This window comes from Pyrgilauda ruficollis, unplaced genomic scaffold, assembly GCF_017590135.1.
Source record: "Pyrgilauda ruficollis isolate IOZ18807 unplaced genomic scaffold, ASM1759013v1 scaffold46, whole genome shotgun sequence".
Taxonomy (NCBI): domain Eukaryota; kingdom Metazoa; phylum Chordata; class Aves; order Passeriformes; family Passeridae; genus Pyrgilauda; species Pyrgilauda ruficollis.
In genome coordinates, this window is record NW_024526155.1 from 4,599,653 (window position 1) to 4,615,755 (window position 16,103).

Sequence of the window (16,103 nt, forward strand, 5' to 3'; positions counted from 1 at the left end):
CCGTCGGGGGCGGCTGCGGCGGAGCGCGGGCGCGGAGCGGCTCCGGGGCAGCGGCGGGTCCTGCGTGCGGAGCCGCGACCCAGCGTTAGCACAGGGAGCGAATTGCTGCGCGGCGTGCGGTTCGATTTTACCGTCAAGCGAGCCCCGGTTATTAGTGATTTTAATAGCTGGAGCGTGCGTTTAAATAAAATGAGCCGCTGCGCTTTCCCGCGGCTGCTTCTATGAGGAAAAGTTGTATGTGATTTATGCAGTTTAAGTAAACTTTTCTGAGTGTTAAATCGTGCTTGAGCCCAGTGAATGGCCTCTAAAGGAAATTATTCATGGTGTACGGCTACTGTTGTTCAGACAATTCAAATAATGATATATTCTGTTGTATAAAGTTGTGATTGCTAAAATACATGTAGTGAACCAATAAACAGTTTATTGGTCTGTATCAAATATTGAAATTTTGTTCAGCGCAATATCAAATTCACACATCCCTGAGCGCCGTTAAAAGCAGTGGCAGGAATGGTTTATTGTTTTGTCTCTCTTGTGGACTTCATTAATTTACTGAGAATTTCTTCTCTCCGCAATGCCATCCCTGGAAGGGTCCCTCCCCTTCTTCTCCCCCAGTTTATTGAGAAAGCATGTCTAAACTTCTTCATGCTAGTCCACATCTGTGGGTATTAGGGCAATCTGGTCCACAAAAGAAGGCATACATTTAAATTAGTAATTCTGTGTCTAAAGCAATGCTTCTTAGATAGTTTCATACATTTAGCATTGCATTGTTTTGTTACTTGTTGCTCAGACAGGATAAATTCTTTTGCATCATTGTTTTTTATGTGGGGAAACTGTTTCCATTCCTTAATAAAGCTGAATTTTTATTTCTGCTTTGAAATTGAAGGCATCGTGTGGCCTCAGATGTAACACAAGCAAGTAGGAAAGACTTGCAGTACAGATGCCTTGAAAATAATCAGTACTCATAACTTTGGAGACATTCCAGAAACTTTTTAAGCATGTTTTGAGAATTTACTTGAAATGGTGCAGCAGCTGATACTGGACTTAATTGTTCTAACTTAAAACTCTTAATTAAAAAAAAAAAATCTAAATTTATGGTGTAAAATTGAATTGTGTAGTTAGAGAATCAAATTGTCCACGTAATTCTTGTGCCTCTTCTACTCACCCACCAACACGTCAAAACATTTGGCTAAATAACAAGTGGTGTATACTTTTGGTTTTACGCTCATCAGTTTGTTTTGCTTTACTTTGCTTAGCCCACTCCCCTCAGCTCATTTTCTTTTAAAATAGTACGTGGAGACTCCATTCCCATGACTCGCTAATCTTATCACCATTATTTGGTTGAAATTTTTGAAACGGGTTCCTGTTTCAAATACCTCACAACATTGGCAGCCTTAGGTTCCATTAGAAAAGCTTCATTAGGGAGAAATAAAAATGTTGTTGATAACTCCCCCTCCAACAATAAGCCCCGTTTTCAACTCCACGGTGTGTGTGGATATGCCTTGAATTATAAGAAGGAATTAAACTCAGGTATTCACACAAAGAACTTGATCCCAGAATATCACTTATTAAAGAGTCTCATGTGTTGCTGTGTTGTTATGCATAGCTGGTTAATATGCTTTTCTCTTTTGTTTTTTTTCCCTGAAAATTTAATATTTAGCTATTAATCCTGCAAATATTAGTTGCAGATTTAACTTCAAGCCTGCGAGGCGTCGGGCTGAATTCTGCGTGGCTGTGTTTGTGTGTCAGTGCGTATGTGTACACTCTGCTGACAAAGAAAACAATTAGAGACGTTACTAATTTTCTGCTGTCTTCCCAACTGTTATTTATGATGTGTAGTAGTACAACAGCTATTCTGAAATCAGCTATAATTCTCTTCAGTAAGATTTGTTTCTTCTGTGCCTAATTTTGCAGCAACCAGATGGTCTTAAGGTGTCTTCAGCCAGAGAACAAGCATGAGCAGTGCTGAAGACTAATTATTCTTTGCAGTAAATTCCTTCTGCAATAAATTCACAGGTTGTTAGATCTAATCTGTGGAAATGATTGTTAAGATTGCCTTTGCAGTGAAAAATGCTTTTATAAATCTGTGAAAACTAGCAGAAGTTCTCAGAATGCTAAGAAAATATTTTTGAGTTAATTTTGCCTGGCGGTGGTAACTTTTATTCGAGACAAACTGTTAAATGAAGTTGCAAATTCAAATCCTTTTCACAAGCCGTGGAACACTACAGTTTTACTATGAAAATTTTAAATGTATCCTGTAAGTGGAGGGGTCATTTGGTAGACCATGTAAGGAAGGAAATCTCATGCTGCCGTTCCCAGTGTATAGTTAGTTTCCTTGTACCTGTGTATTTTTCACAGCAGTAGCAATGTATATTTCGTTAGTGCATGGAGGAGTGTCCTGGATTAACAATCAGGTTATTTTCATTAAATTTCACATTGTACTGCACATGACAGAAAAATAGTTAAGAACAAAAAATATATTCAGAGTTATAAACAATGGTGTATATATAAAAGTAAAGTCATTCAGGCTTAAATGCGTCCTTCTTTTTGGTGGCTTAATTTAGTAAAAAATACAAGACTTTTTAATTTTTTTTAGTATATGTCTATTAAAAAAAATGTAAGTACTCAAACCTCTTGGCATTTTGCTCACTTTGATAGGAATAGGGAGACTTGTCAAATCTCTTTCCCTTCCTTTTCTGCTGAAAATCCTTGTTGGGACTGTTGATTAAGAGATCCCATCAGAAAACAATTGTGTCATGGCAGTCAAATTCTTAAAACAATACTTCATCTTTATTTGCAGATCTTAACTCAAGTAATGATGTTTAACAAACACCTTGTTTTAATCAGGTGAGGATAAACCCTTCAATTAGGATGCAAATAATTGCTCCTCTTGGTTGGGTCATTTGGGGCCTGGAGGTGCTGCCATTTGCAGGTAGATTTGGTGCTACTCAAGGTTTGAAGCAGGAGAGAGGAGAAAACTGGAATAAGGATTTAAGTCTTGTGCAAAATATTTTTTTATTGCAGCATTCAAAACCCGATCCAGCTCCCTTCTTTGTCAGGCTGTTCAGTTGATCTTGATTTACTGCTGCAAGAGGTGTGAGAGGAAAATTGGATCCAAAATAATGTTCACTCCAGAGATGGTTCCAGTGAGTGTGTCACAGAGTAAATATTTAATTAAAAATAGTCAAACCTCTTTCACTCAGTCTTTCTGCTTGTGCTTTAATGATGTATTTTAATTATTTCAAAGATGTGTAAAATGAGATGAGAAAGACTGCACGGGCATAATCCTTCCCATTTAAAATTATTTGTCTGCAGCTGCCTAAGTCCTGGCATTAGGAGTCACATACAAACATGTTTATTTAACGTCAGCGTTATCTGTTAGATTGTACATGGTTCATTAACATGGAGAGAATACTTTTTGTTTAATAGTGTGTGGGAGCTGCCAGAGGTCAGGAGAGGTTGTTTGCCTGAAGTCGAGATGGCATCTTGGCTCTGCTCTCGTTCTGTTTGTCACCTCTGCTGTGCCGGAAAACGCTTCCTTCGTGCCGTGCTGAGGTATTCCCCTGGTGCTGAGGTGCAGAGGCTCTCTGCAAAGCCAGAAGTCTGCTGCAGGGCTCTGGTAAGGTTTATGGGGAATTTCAAGGTTTGTTGGAACTTTTGGGGATTGTTGTAGTTGGGGTTTGGGTAGAAAAAGCAGCTTGGAAAGGATGGGGAAGGAGGGGACGGAGGAGCCTGCGAGGTTGCTGTGGTGCCCACAGAGTGCGTGGCCGTGATGGGGGGAATTTACAGATTTGGGGAGATGTGGGGGTGATGGCTTGAGAAATTGAGAGTGTTTTGTGTGCCGGTGAATAATGTTTTGTTGGTGTGGCCGGGTCAGAGCTGGACTCAGGACAGCTGTACCTGGTGGTGGTGCAAGAGGTGGCAGCTCCTCTGCAGGGGCAGCGCAGGATGGGGCCCTTTTCTCTCCACAGAGCTTGTGGGGGGTTCTCACTCTTTCTACTGCTGATTAGAAACATGCTTGGACATATAAAACCATATCAGGGACTCCAGAAATACAGAATTACCCATAGCCTCAAGTTTAAAAAGGTCAATTAAAATGTTTTACCGTGACTTCTGTATATAAGGTAATCGCTATGCACTGCACACAGTACTGGGAGAGAGATGTGCACACCCATCTCCATGCACAATTTTAATTTTCATTTCAGCTTCTTGAAAATGTTTCTGAGTGTTTCTTACAAGTCAGTGAATTTCTCCATCCTCATTTGGATGATGGGGGGCTCTTTGGGCTTTTTGTGCCTTGGAGGGAGAAGATAATTTAAATTTCCATTAGAAAAAGGTAGAAAATTGCCTTCTTTGATTTCTATCAAGCAAAGATCCCTGGTAGATAATAAACAAAAGGCGTTGAATAAAATGAGCATTATTGTAGAATTCGAAGTGCAGTGGAAGATGCAATATGACTGAAGCATACCACAAATGTGCAGTTTTTTAAAAGCATAACAGTAAAAATAGAAGGGCTTAAAAAAATAAGCTGAACTACTGTGTTGATTATAAGTTGTAGCTGAATCACTCTAAGGCCTGGATATTGTTTTTAAAAAGCCAGCAAAACATCTGTTTCTAAAAAAATAGCAAGTTCCCTCAGAAGGGGGGAGAGGGAGAGAGAGAGCAAAAGTGTTATCTTGGAGGAGGGAATGTCTGGGGTAAGGTTTTTTTACTTTGAATTATTTTCAACAAGTACTTACTCTGTTCTGTATTTTTAAGAAATTATGTGGACAGCAATTTTGTTGCTTTACCAAGGCAGTGAAAACACCAAGAATTCTTTTTTTAATTTGGAAAGAATGTCAAAAGAATGAAGTAGTTAAACCTAAGTGTATTAGATCATACGCCTTAAATGCATAAATAAGCATAGCTGCAATCACAGAAACCAATGTTAAAACCACCAGGAAAACTCACCCACAAACCGTAATGACTTAAAGGGAATGACCTCAGCCATTGTGAAATTCCTGCCTATTTGTTGACTGACATTTATTTAGTAGAAGCAGGGTGCATGTTTTGTTGGGGTGTGGGATTTTGTTATTTGCAAGACTGCTGGGGGTTTTTTTGTTGTTGCTGCCAGATTTGAATACAAAGAGTGAAAATGGGCTCGAGGCTGTGAGAGCCTGGATAGATTTGGGCCGTAGCAATTTGAAAAGCAGGTGAAGGGTTTATTATTGATGCACAGAGACTGGTGGAACTGAAGTTTGTTGTTCAGATGTTAGAAACTTCCTTGATGATAACCCACTTCTAACTCATTCCCAGCTGGTTTTCTGTTAAGGAAATGAAGGTTTAAAGTATTTGGTTACAAACCTGAGATTTCTTCGCGTCCATGTCTTTGCGTGAGTGCTGCGTGAAATGTTGGTGTCATTCATCTCCCCTCTGCTTTTTGGAGAGGAAACTGATGCATGGTAGAACCTCAACTTGCCTTTGCTGCAACACCACTTAATAATTCAGGGAAATGGAAGTCTTGAATTATTTTAACTATAATAGACCTTTTCAGGAATGTTTTTACATAAACCAACATTACAGATTTCAAGCTTGACCAGAGCCATGCCTCTCTGTAAACAGGATTTCTCTCTGCTGCCTGCTCCTGGCTGTGGGCTCCTACTTCTATGGGTTGCAATAATCAAAGAAGTTCCAGTTTTAATTGTCCCTTAGATGTGCAGAGAGGTTTGAGAAAGTGGGTGAGTTAGTGCTGTTGGCTTGAACACCTAACTCTAGATGTTCGGTCTCATAGTGCAGAAATTCTTCTTTGCCATCCCTGCTTTTGAGAAGGAAAGCAGCCCAGCTAAATTAAAAAAATAATCCTAAATAAAGAAAACTAATTAATACTAGTCAGCCCAAATAGTAACTGGAGAGTTGGTGCCTCTGTCTATGCTGGAAAGAGCAGACTTCACAGAGAAACTCAACCAGGACTTCCAAAGACAGGGGGACATGGGGAATGTTCCTTAAACTCAGCAAATGCCTTAAAAACTGGACATGCCTCTAGGATTACTCAGGCACCCACAAGAAACAGCGAGGGGAAAGTGGGGCAGGCATCTGAAATGTTTTTGTTTTTTAAATAGGTTGAGTAAGCAAAGCAGTCTGGGGGCCCCAGTTATTTACAGCCCTGTCTGTGCACCACGCAGAGAGCCTCATCAGCTGTCTTAGAGACATGTTTTCCATCTATTGCAAATCGTGTCTTTTGATGACACATTTGATTTGGCTGTTTGCTGTGTAATTGTCCTACAGCTACTTTGGAAAGAACTTTGATCAGTTTTGAAGATAGATGTGTATCACTAGTTTTGATTCCCCTTGCGACTGCTCTTCTGTGCTCAGTTACCATCCGTAGAGTTTAATTGCAACTATCTGACAATTCTTTGTTTCTAAGACAAGTCAAAATGTATTTACAAAATACTTTGTCCTCAGTAAATGTTGACAGTGTGTACTTCATTTTTGTAAGCTGTGTAAATTTATTATTTTTCCCCACTACTGTGGGTGAAACAAGACAAAATCTTGTCTAAAATTGAGCAATACTTTTATTTGAAAAAGAGAGATTGTTTTTTCCACCCCTTAACTAACTAAAAAGCACCATTTTTTTTCTGAAAGATGACACTTTTTTAAGTAAAACATGTGATTGTTATTTTCACTGAATCCAAATTTTCCTTTTTATTCTTCTTTTGTAGGCTGACTTTATTCTTGAATTTATAAACTCATGTTTTTTGCTAGCTTACATTTGATAATGCTGTGTTGATACTGCTCCTCTTCACTGAGATAGGAGTAAGTCAGCCTTAAGGCTTGTAGCAAAATACATAAATTTTCTCCTTCCTTGTGTTCAGCAGTGCATAAATGTATTAGATCCAGTCGTTTTCTCACTGCAGTTCCCAATAATTTCACTCAAGTAAGGGCTGAGCCTTATTGAGTGGGAACAGTTTTAAACCTTCTGTACTTGTTGCAAAAGTGCTTTTTTTTTTTTTTTTAAATCCCATCATAACTGCTGCCAATGCAATTCCAGCTGACTTCTTCAGTGCCTGAGCCTTTCAAAAACCAGAGTGGGAATCAACATCTTTCTGTGCTGTCCATGCTCAAATGCCTATTTGCAAATCAGCAAAGTCTCCAGCATCAATTAAAAAAGTTGATAAATCTGAATTGAGTGGAGAGAGGGAGGTACCACAGCCCTTTTGGTACCAGTGGTTGTAACCTCCTGCACCAGAAATTTGCAGAGGTATGGCTTAGTCTGTGGTATCACATCTCTGACCTGGTACTCGTAAGTGTGTTGGTGGAGTTAGGTGTGCAGCAGGAAAATAAGGCAGACACCGTTTTCATTTACTGAAATAAAATTATGAGATCCTTATTCTGTGTAGCCTTGGTGGCCTGTTGTGTAAATACCTACATTAGAGGGATCTTGTTTTTAATAAAGTTCATTTCTCTCTGAATAAGAGGCGAGTTTAGGTCTCTGACCAGAAATACATAATAATTCAGCAGTGCTGTAAATGTGTGTAACCCTGCACAAGGTTCACTGAATATTTTGCTGTGTTTCAGTGGCCTGTGGCTTCAGTAATCTACCGAAGTGTTTTTACTTTTTTTCCCCTCTCTTTTGGCTGCTATTTTACAAGTTCTTCTACAAAGAATAGTGAGTGCAATATTTCTCCTTTTTTTTGCAGACTGTGTGGGGTCTTCTGGAGATTTTTTAAATACTGTTCCTTATTAGATAACTAAACAAGAGAAAATATTTTTCTGTTAATTTCTACCTGTGGTAGTACATGGGTTTTCTTCTCAGAAAGGAATAATTCCATATTTTAAAAACACCATTTAAAGTATGAAAGTGAAATCACATTAATTTTCAAACTATAATTAAATACATACTATTTACTATAAAGTCCCCCTGACCAAGTTCAGAAGACTATTTTAATGGTGATGAGGTTTTAGAGGCAGTAAAATTAAGTCACTTTAAAAGAAAATTGTGTGATGATTTATTGTAGCGGAGCAGGTGAAATTCCTCTCAAGATTTTAATATCTTCCACCTGGTACAGAAATGAAAAGAAAATATTCTTTAGCTGGTGACTAATTTGTCACTAATACCCAGGGGTTCCTTCATTACAATGCAGAGATGTCAGTTCTAAGAGAAACGTACAGTGAAAAAACCGAGTGCAACTTCCCGTTGGAGACAGTTACAAAAAGAAATAAAAATAAAGGTCTGGAAAGCAGCCGAAGCCGTGTGAAGGAAGGCTCTAAAGCTATCAATCAGGGCAGAATGCCTGGGGAAGGATTTTACCTGCAGGCTTCAGTGGAATTCATGAGCACATGTTTGGGGAGGGAAGGCAGTGGACAGGATTCCGAGGAGGAGCGCGGACACGCAGCGATACCCAGCCTGCTTCACCTACTGCAGCCTGCTATTGCTGGAGGAGGAACTGGATTGCTAAAAAAGAAAAAAAAAAAGCCACACTAGGCAAAACAGACTCAGCTTGGGGAATGTTAATTTATTGCCAGTTACAGTAGCATTGAATGGTGAGAAACAAAGGCAAGAACTCAAACAGTCCTGCCCACCTCCTTTGCCAGGCTCAGCTTGGCTCCCACATTCCCAGTTCCTGTAGCTCACCCAGGGGCTGGGGAGTCAGAGACTGCAGTCAGACTGTGCATTTCCTTTTCACCACTCCTTCCTCACCCTTCTGCCTTGCTCCAGTGTGGCTCTGCAGGCTGCAGTTCCCCCTGTCAGGAGAACCAGCTCCTGTTTTCTCTCCAGGAGCTGTGGCTGTTTTCTCTCACGTTTTTCCTTCCTGGATTTTGCCTTTTGACAGAGGTGCCACCAGCCTCAGACAGGTCCTGCTGTGGGGCTGGATGGAAGCAGCCCAGCACAGACCTCACCCTTCCCTGCAGCCCCCCAGCAGTGCCTGGTGCAGACGCCTGGTAGAACCTGACAAAATCAGCACTTTTTAATCTCACATCAGGCTGTGGAGTGGTGGCACATCCCATCCAGCAGGAATTCCTGCCAGGTTTAGGGCAGGGAGGGGTGACAGAGAAAGTCAGCCAGCCTTGCTTGTCCTGCCTCCCACCTGAGGTAAGAAACCTGAGTGCTAAAATTAGTTCCACCTCTCCAGAAGTCTCTGAGTTGGTGCACAAAGGCTGTTGGGGCATCTTGTGGGCACAAGTGATCCTGCATGAAAAACTGAGCTGGTGCTTGACCGATGTTTAAGGACTGATTTTGATTGAAAATGTAGCTGTATGGTAACACGCTGGCTGGGAAATGTGTTGTCTTTTACATGAATTCCTGAACTAGTGACAGTTTTTTTGCATGTTCAGGATCTTACATTTCCTAGATATGTTTTCTTAAGTGTGTCTTTTGATTTTAAGTTGCCAGAAAATTTGTAACTGCTCTGAAGACTGGAAAGGCTCCTGTAGGGGACTTCTCTTCCCTGGCTCTCCAGAAGCCAAATCTTCTTTAATGTTTGGGGGGATTTGCCTGTATTCTTTTAATATTAATATCTAAAGTGTAGAAACAGATGAGATGGTCTAGCCAACAAATGGTGGCCATCCTCTTGATTTTAATCATGCATCCAAGGCTTAAATAGCATATAAAATATCCTTGATATGTTGAGCTTCAGGGGTTTTCAGCTATTAACCTTAAACTTGCATGGCAGCAGTTTTTTACCTTATTTATGCTCCAAAGGAAGGCATGTTCAGTTCCTCATGAGCCACTTGCCATTCCTGATGGTGGTGGCAGCTCTGTGCCCAGGAAGAGCCTGGAGAGCGCAGGGCAGAGGTTGTCTGAGGAGGGTAAATGATCCTGCTGTTCTCAGTGGAATTAGGTTTACTTTGAGAGGGATCTTGCTGAATATTTGCCTGTAGCTGCTAACAAGGTGGTAATGAAAGTGTGCTGCTAGTGTTATCACACATACGAATGTGCCAGATGCTCTGGCAAACTAACATTTTGTTGTGCTTCTTTTTTCTCCTCAAGATAGCCTTACATTTATGTTCTTGCCCTGGGAAGCAAGTTAGAAAAGTCATTTGAACAGCAGTGAGCTCAGGAGACAGAGCTCTATGTAAGCATTTTTGTGTTTAACCTGACAAGCCAAAGTCTTGCCCCAAAATGTTGTCTGCTGCTCTCCAAAGAAGCTGTCAGCCCTTCATTAATCATTTAGTGGTCCTTCAGCTGCACAGTAAACAAAACCCACCAGGCCTGTGCTGTCCTGCTTGCAGCCAATTCTCTTTTGCTCAACACCTCATGGAGAACTTGGTTTGAAACCCAATCTAGCGAGGTGCAGCCTTCCCCAGCAGACTGCTCTTAGTGGCCCAGATGTCTCCTTAATGACAGGGTTTTGTTGTGCCAACACGGTGCTGTCTCTCCTCAAGTGGATGCTCTCATCGCTGATGCAAATACCATTACCAGAAGAAGCAGAATGGAACCTGCAATGTTGTAGTCTCTGGAACTCAAAATTTTGTAATTACTCTTGGCGTATACTCGTGGAAGTTATTTCATACAGAGCTTTTTCAGCATCACTGAAAAGCAAGCTCCAAATTTTGTCGTGTTTATTTTTTTTTTTTCTTGTAGTGCCTGAAGTGGTTGATGCACCCTTGTGACTTTTGGAAGTGCAGATTGGATTTTGCAAATTAAATGTTAGTAAAGAAGAAATAGCTGGGATGTGATTTGTTGGGGTGTTTTTCACATGGTTCCCTGACAGTGAACAGTCAGGTGCTTGGATGTTGGTGTACTACTTATGCAAAAGGAAGTCAGAGTTTAGTTGCCAAAATCTGATTTCTTTAACTTGTGAGTGGATGGAATATAGGTATGCTTTGCCCTGAAGCCTAAGCCTAGAAGTTACACAGCAGTTCCCAGCACGGTAAATTTGAAGATTTCCAGGCTCACTTAAGTGCTGTCAGCCAAGGCTTGTGTTCAGTCTTAAGCATTTTTCGCTTCACTTAGGAGAGCCCAAAATAATCAGTGCTTGGAAAGGAAGCTGTGTTATCCTGACATGAGTTTAAAAGAAATATTACTCCCAGATTGCATATGTCTAAAATACACTTCTCAAATTTCTTCTGCTGAATGTTAACTTACAATGCTGAAGGTAAGTGACTGTGAAGATAATTTTCATGTTTAATTAGTTGTGTGCATGATTCATATGTGTTTTATTCTCATTTCAGTTTCTTGCCAGCCTTGTATTTTTATATTGCTGTAAATCTGTGAGTGTGTATTTGGAGGGAGTACTTGTGGAGTGATGGCCACCAGCTCTCATCTTTTTGAATGTATTAAGTGCATTTTTAATCTGAGGATTTTAACCCTCTAGATACTGACAAAGCAATTTATTTTTTTCCAATACAAAAGAGATACAATCCAGTTGTCTTTAACAATGCATGTAATCTCAGAAGAGTAAACCCCAATGCTTATCCCTTAAAAAACTCCTCAGAGAAATAATTGCTTGGAGGAAAGAACCTGCTAAGCTTTCTTTGGCTTAAAAATACTTGCAAGTACTCTGAAGCCAGCCACTGTGTTCACTGATACTAAACATCAGTGAGCAACCTCCCACCCATCTCTAAATGCAATTTAATTTTCTAGTTCTCTAGTGGAACTTTTTGGCTCTGTTTTTAACTGTAGTAGATGGCTGTCAAGCTGTAAGCATGACAAGAAGTAAACACCCAAAGTGCTGCAAATACCTAAAGTAGATATCAAATAAGAATTGCTTCAAAGTCTGTGTGTGAGTATAATTTATGGATTGCGGGGTATGGGCAGAGTCCTCAAAGTCATTAAATTATTCTGTTTGTCAGGTAACATTATAATAGTAAAGGTGGTGCCAGCTTCAGCTGTGTTGGAGTATTTAATTGTAATCCAGTGTTCACAGGGAAGTGCAGGTAGCTGCCACCTGAACAGGGGAGTCATTTGGGCTTGTCTTAGGTGGGAGTGGAGCTACAGTCACCCCGTGGGCAGTGGGGCCCTCCTGAAGCAAGAGTGTTGATAGATCCCATGTATGACAAAAACATACCACAATGCCAGACTGGATTATCTGGCTGGGAGCTGTGTCCTGCTCAGCCTGGCTGTGTGTTCCTGTCTCCCCCTCAGTGGTGGTGCCATTGATGTGCTGCAGGCTGGATCAGCAAGTTCATCCAGTAGAAAAGCAGTAAAAGATGAGTTTGTTGGTCACTGCAGGAGGTTGTGGCTTGCCCAGGGACAGGTTGTGTCTTTGGTCAGTAGTAAAACCCCTGAATGTTTGCGATCATCACGACTAATCAAATCCCAGGACAGATGATGATAGAGTTTTGCAATTACCCTTGATAACAACTTCCAGGCAACAATTTGGGAAAGAAGCCAATTTGCAAGTAGTCATTGTAGCTGTTGAAGATTGATCAGCTCAATGCTTCAGTTTAGGTGGGTTTTTAAATGTTCTCTTCTATTCACTTGATTTATAAAATTTCAACCCTTACCTGGCTTGAACTTCCAATAGCATGTGCCAACTCCTGTCCTCTTCATTCACCTATTTCCCAAGGGCAGTTTTAGGTAGGTATTTTTGAAATGTGCATCTTAAACACATTCCAGAGGAGGTTCAGAGGAAGATGTGAAGTTTACTGCTGCTTTCTTTTGTAACAACCAGAGACGCTGGAGGAAAATCATGGTTATGGATTGAATGACAGGAGAGCTTGCCCCAGTCATAGGAAGCCCAGGACAATTTCCTCCAGGTGCAGGCTGTGTGAGACATCCTCAGTGTATAATAGTAACACACTGATCCTGATTTAATTCCTATTTGGAACCTTGTCAGAAGTTACTTGCTCAAAATCTGACACTGTATTAGTAGGACAGTGATGAAAACCAGGTATCTTTAATTTCTGAAGTCATTGGTGCATTACCTGCTTAAGACCTCTCTGAAATGAGCTGTAGCAATCCCAGGTTTTTTGTTGCAATTTCTAAATTGTATGTTAAAATAGCTTTATCTCTTCCTTCAAGGGGGGTTGATAGGATTGACTGACAAACTATTTTAATTACTGTATATATACAAGGAAAACTTCTCTCTGACAAAAACATATTATATCTTGGCTCTTGGTACTAACCAGCTTAACTTAAATTTCACATTTTGCTGCCAACAGCTGCCTTACTGAGACACAGTGCTCATAATAAATGAAATTTCATGAAAAAGAAAAATGAAAACTTTGTTCCAGCTGGATTGTAAAGGCAGTTGGAGCATTTCTATCATGCATATAAAGCTGCCATCCACATAAACATTGCAAATTAGTTTTACATTTTTAATAATCAGGATCAGACTTTTTCTTATGATTGAGGCAAATGCAAGCTATTAGAACCATGCCATTTCATTCAGTGTCCATTAGCTGTTGAATCCTGTCCAGAGTTAAGCGTTGGAACGTTTGGGGAGAAACTCACCTTTTAGTTTCAGGTTTTCAGGTTTCTGACAGCCTACTTGGATGAAGACCCTGAAATGAGCAGGCTGCTCTGGCCCCGCGTGGCAGCACTCACAGGGGTGTTAGTTACATCATTTGTTCTTGGAGCTGTTGCTGTGCATTGTTGAAAGCCCTGCGGCTGGTGAGTGCTTGCCCAGACTACCAACGGGAATCTCAGCCGAATTATCACACACCCTCTCTGCACATGGAAGAGATTAATTCTTATAGCCACAAACAGAATGAACACTTTGTACTTAGTACCATCGTGTAAGTTCATGCTGAAATGCAGTGCCAATAAGCAACTCTTTAACCAATAAAATCACAATTCTAATAACCATGTGTTTTTACAGCATCCTCATCCCAAAGGATCAAAGCAGCATTGATTTATTTAGCTTTGGGTCCCATGCCCTGTTGTTCTCACTCCTTCCCCTTGCTCCCCATGAGCTCAAAAGAGCCATATATGAGCTGAAACTCAACTGTTGGTGTGTAGCCCACAGCAGGGAGGGACTCTGCAAAACCACACCAGAGAACATTTTAGCCAGTAGAAGTGACAGGCAGTGTTGTGGGCAGACAGAACACAAACACGAGAGCCTGCTTTGGCCAGGGGTCAATATCCACACGTCCAAACTGCTGTAAAATGTGTTATTGACAATAAACGGATTAAAAGTTTTAAAATTCAGCCTTTTAAAAATTACACTGCCTGTGATGTACAACTTTGCCTCTGTATAGAAAAGTTTGTTAAAGACAGAGCTGGCCTCTCCAGAACCTGGTTGAGGATGCCACAAACAGTGTTAGTTCAAGACACTGGAGGGGAGAAGTGTTGGTGTGAGTGCCTGAGGCAGCAGGTACACATTGTGCACTTGAGGTGCCAGCAGCAGAATTTCGTCCTTTAGTAAGAAAAGGTGAATAAAGCTGCCAAGGAGCTTTGCCACCCCGTGGCTGAGCTATTGGTGATGTGATCGTGCTGCTGTAAGGGCCCCTTGTCCTGGTGCAGGTGTGTGCTGAGCCAGGGTGTAACATCTCTCCTGAGCAGTCCCTGGGGGGCTGTCAGGGTGTTTTACCTCAAGGTTTTCCACAGTTGCAAGGCTGGTTGAAGTTCCTCATGGAAAGGCAAACTCAGTACAAGAAGGTTTCTGCAAAGCTGAGTGGACAGAACTATTTAGCATGTGGTGCTGAGTCTACATCACAGAGTTCTGTGGTTCAGTGTGTGAAGATTGTTTATTGCAGCAGCAGGTAGAGGTCCAAGACCCACTGTGAATGTAGATGTAATTAAAATGCTTCTTGCTTCAGAGTATTTATTTCTTTTAATCAAAGAAAAAACCCATGTGGGTACAAGCTAGAAATTGCCATGACCAGGTCACTATTTTGTTGAGAAATAAACCAAATATTTGGGGTTTGCCTCTGAATTACAGATCTTTGGAAAAGCTTAATAATTCCTAATGGCTGAACATGCTACTTCTAAGCCTAAAAATTCTGCTTCTGACTACCAAAAAAAAAAAAAAAATCCTCTTTTTGAAAAAGAACCTGTGGCTGTACAGCTACAGCTTTCACTGTTTTAAATGCTTTTCCATCCTATCTTAGATGAGTGTATGAAATAGGTTGTATGCTGCCCTGTGGGTCTATCAGAACTGGCAGTTTGTCAAGGAAAAAGAAATTGATACAATGCACAAAAACCCTGTCATCAACTGGAGAACAATCCTATTCTGGCTAATTCTTACTCCAAGATATTCCTGCTGCTGAGGAATATTGTCACCTTGAGCTGTGCCTTGTTTGTTGCTGCCTGGGGTCTGTACAGTAGAGATTGCAGCCAGTACTTGAAGCAGCATCAATTTTTGTTACCAGCAAGAGTCAGTGTTGTTGGGAGAGAAGGAAAGATTACATGTTTCTGTTCTCAAAACTGTGTTTCTTAGGTGTTTATGGAAAAAGAAGGTCCAAAAATGTTTGCTGCAAAAATGTCACTACAAAATGTCTTTGTAGATGAGAATGGCAGAATTACTTACATGTGTCTGCTTCTAGGGAGAGAATAATTGTTGGAAGTATTTAAAAATGAGAATGATTGAGTATCTAAAACTGTTCCCAACACAAAGTACAAATCTTTTTTTGACATTTGATCTATAGTGTTCATAGATCTTTTATATACACAGTGGGATTTACTGCTTTGTAATCAAGCTGCTGAAGAAAAACGTTGTCCTTTTATTCGCTGGGGATGACTGCAACAAATTAAAATGGTTTCCCATTAGCCTTCCCTACTTAGCTGAACCACTTAAAATTACTTGAGACTTTGCCCTTTTCCGACCTCCTCACCTTTGCTCAAACATTTCTGCTTCCAGGAGTGCAGCAGTGTTGGTCCCGCAGCCTCACCTCTGGGCTGGAGTTACAATTCATGTTGGGCTGCAAGCAGAGAGCTGAGACAGAGCCCAGAGTGAAAAGAAATGTTTAATTTTAAAAGCGTCCTGCACTGCAGGTGATCTCTGACATCAGAGGCTGCTGATGGTGTCAGGAGCTAATTGTAGCTTGATTGCACGTGTATTTTTCAGTCAGACTGTGCATGCAGATGAAGATAGGTTGTTTTGATTTTAGTTTTTTGTGGGCTCTTGAGTTTGTTTGTTTTATTGCTCCTGTGAGGTTTCTGTGGCAATAAGAGCTTTACCAGCTTGTGGGCAGAACTGTAGAGCTGAAACAACCAAACCTCTGAGACTTGTCTGAGCACAGAA

General features: G+C 40.8%; 1 protein-coding gene across 3 annotated transcripts in view; it reads left to right on the forward strand.

Moving 5' to 3' along the window:
- Window positions 1-3,523: 3,523 nt before the first annotated feature.
- The window catches only part of EYA2 (EYA transcriptional coactivator and phosphatase 2), an 82,191-nt gene continuing 69,611 nt past the window's right edge, over window positions 3,524-16,103 (forward strand). For all 3 annotated transcript variants that reach the window (XM_041478825.1, XM_041478826.1, XM_041478827.1), the window contains exon 1: window positions 3,524-3,616. The gene's annotated coding sequence lies outside the window, so the exon portion shown is untranslated. The remainder of the gene's footprint in view (window positions 3,617-16,103) is intronic.